Below are 2,839 nucleotides of genomic sequence, written 5' to 3' on the forward strand. Positions count from 1 at the left end.
CACACCGACACACACAAATGCAGGTACAGGAGACAAAAAAAATAACAAAAACAAGCGATTGAAAAAGGGATCCACACGCACGTCAATAGCAATTATAATCTCTCAACTATATAAATAATATTTAAAGGAGAAAGTATATCAGCGGCATACGTTATACAAATCCATAATGGTTGGCATGAACTCGGCTAAAGTTGGGCCTTTCAATGGCATAGTTGATCATAAGACCCGAATATCGGGAGATTTTAAGTTGAACGATAATCTCATTTTAACCATCAGTAACTCGCATTAATTAATTTTTTTGGAAATATTTTGAACTGGCCAATGAGAAGCAATCGAACGTTGGGCAATTCAAAAAAAGTTTTTTATTTTAAATAAAATACATTTACTTTGCGTGAAGTTTTGAAATACACCAATGATCTGTACTTATATAACGCATCTGTTTGCAAAATTTGCTGTCTCTAGCTCGTATAGTCTGTGAGATCTAGGTGCTCATACAGACAGACAGTGCTAAATTGTCCAAAGCAGCTGGCTGAAGCCAATCTTTAACTAAAAAGGATACACTTTTTATATTAAAGTGAGATACACATTTCACATTATTATACTAGACATGAACAATAAGAAAGTACGTGCACTTCGATTTGAGCAGGAAATTGAACTGGAAGAAGAAGAAATATTAAAATAGTTTTTGAAATTGCGATTTAGCCTGTTATTTTTTAATTTAGTTGACATATAATTGAATATTCAAACATTCATATGGCTAACCCCTTGTAAATATATATGTTATGATATAAATATGTAATTTGGTAAAAAAAAAAATCAAAAGAACAGAGAGAACAACTTCTAATCTCATCCAGCTATGCTAAATAAAGAAGTCCTCTCCATATCAAGCAGCTACTAAACCAGATCATATCTGTATCTACCTAAAGTAAGTCCACCTTTTACAGTTGCAATATTAAGTAATACTATAGATCGTTAAAAAATCTCGCAAGTCCGACTTTTTTTATAATATCTCTCAAAATAAATGAGTGCAGTTATGAAATATTATATCATATTTCGATGGAACCTTTATATAGTATATAGTAAGACATTATTCACAAACAAAATAGTATACGCCTAGCCCTCACTTAACACAGGCGTTACATTCCTTGAAAACGTGTTAAGCGAAATCGTTTTTAACGAGACATGCACTCCATACAAAATAAGGGATTACGTTCCTAGACTGCGAAAAATGCATAAAAAATAGTTAGTCTTTAAATTTATTAGTTTCAAAACCGTAAATAGGTTTATTCAAATGGCAAAAGTTTTGAAAAGTAAAAAGATAACACATTTATATGTATGCATTAAAATAAAATGGAAATTCATTTGGTGTTATTTATAATCAGAGCCGTTTTCGTAATCAACATTTTGTTTATATGGTGGCTCCCCTTGCGAAACAAAGAATCAGTAATTTTTGACTGTTTAAAGGCTCTTAAAACTTCAGAGTAGCACTCCTTATACTTGTATGATTTATTTTCATTTGCTGATATTGAAACTAAAATTTGCATTATTCACTTTTTACCATTTTATATCATTCAATGGTTAAGCCATTTCACTTATTACAAAAGTTTTAATCTGACTATGTGCGCGTCTGAAGAAGTAAACCTTTTCTCATCTTAACAACTATGAATGTACTTATTTTTACACTGAAGGTGTAGAAAGAGGGACTTCCCTTTTTCTACACACATCTCATTTACGCATCAATCGACAAAATACCAATAACCGATTTTGGTAAACGTATAAGAGATTCTTCACCGTGTTAAAAGGTAGCCATTTTTAAATCGTGTTAGACCGAATTCGTATTAAAAGAGTTCGTGTTTAGCGAGGGCTAGGTGAACTTATAAAATAATAATGTAATGGACTGGATTTCAGAAACGGCTGAGTCTACATCGACCATTGGTATGTAGACTCCCCTAGTTCCTAGGCTTCCTCTTTTTTTATACCCTGTACCCTGCGCGAAAATGTAACAGGCAGAAGAAGGCGTGATAGACCCAACAAAGTATATACACATTTTCTTAATCAGCATGACAAGACGAGTCGATTTAGCCATGTCCGTCTGTCTGTCTGCATGAACGCAAGGCTCTCAGAAAGTATGAGAGCTAGAATAACCAAACGTGGTATCCAGATTCTTCTTAGCCCGAGAAAGGGCAAGTTTGTTAATTTATTCCGATTTTCTATAACTCTCCTAGTTCTTGGAATTTTTAACTCGAATTTGGTAGTCAATTCCAGTTAGTGATTAGGTATCTGTATAGTAAATTTGTTGTTGCTGTTCCTGTTAACTTAATTCTGCATTGCACACATAGCTCTCTACTTATGGCAATATTTTTATACCCTGTACCCGTAGGGTAAACAGGGTATATTAGGTTTGTGCAAAGTATGTAACATACAGAAGGAAGCATCTCCGACCCCATAAAGTATATATATTCTTGATCAGCATGACGAGAGAAATCGATCTAGACATGTCCGTCCGTCTGTCCGTCTGTCCGTCCGTCTGGATGAACGCGAGGATCTCAGAAACTATAAAAGCTAGAATAACCAAAGTTGGCATCCAGATTCTCCTAGGTCCGAGTAAGGACGAGTTTATTTTTTTTTTTTTAATTTCCCCCCCCTTCCCCCGCTACAGAATTTCGTCAATAGCGTCCACATTTCAAATGCTACCTAAACCAAACTTTGCACACATAATTTATATATAATTGTCTACTGTTGTTCAAAATTTTATTTAATTCGGTCAATTCTAAGAAAAGTTATTAGCGAAACAAATTCTCGCCAGTACAACCCCACAAACTGCAGCAACAAGTTCGCT

Source organism: Scaptodrosophila lebanonensis, unplaced genomic scaffold (assembly GCF_003285725.1).
Source record: "Scaptodrosophila lebanonensis strain 11010-0011.00,11010-0021.00 unplaced genomic scaffold, SlebRS2 tig00000089-arrow-pilon, whole genome shotgun sequence".
Classification (NCBI taxonomy): Eukaryota; Metazoa; Arthropoda; class Insecta; order Diptera; family Drosophilidae; genus Scaptodrosophila; species Scaptodrosophila lebanonensis.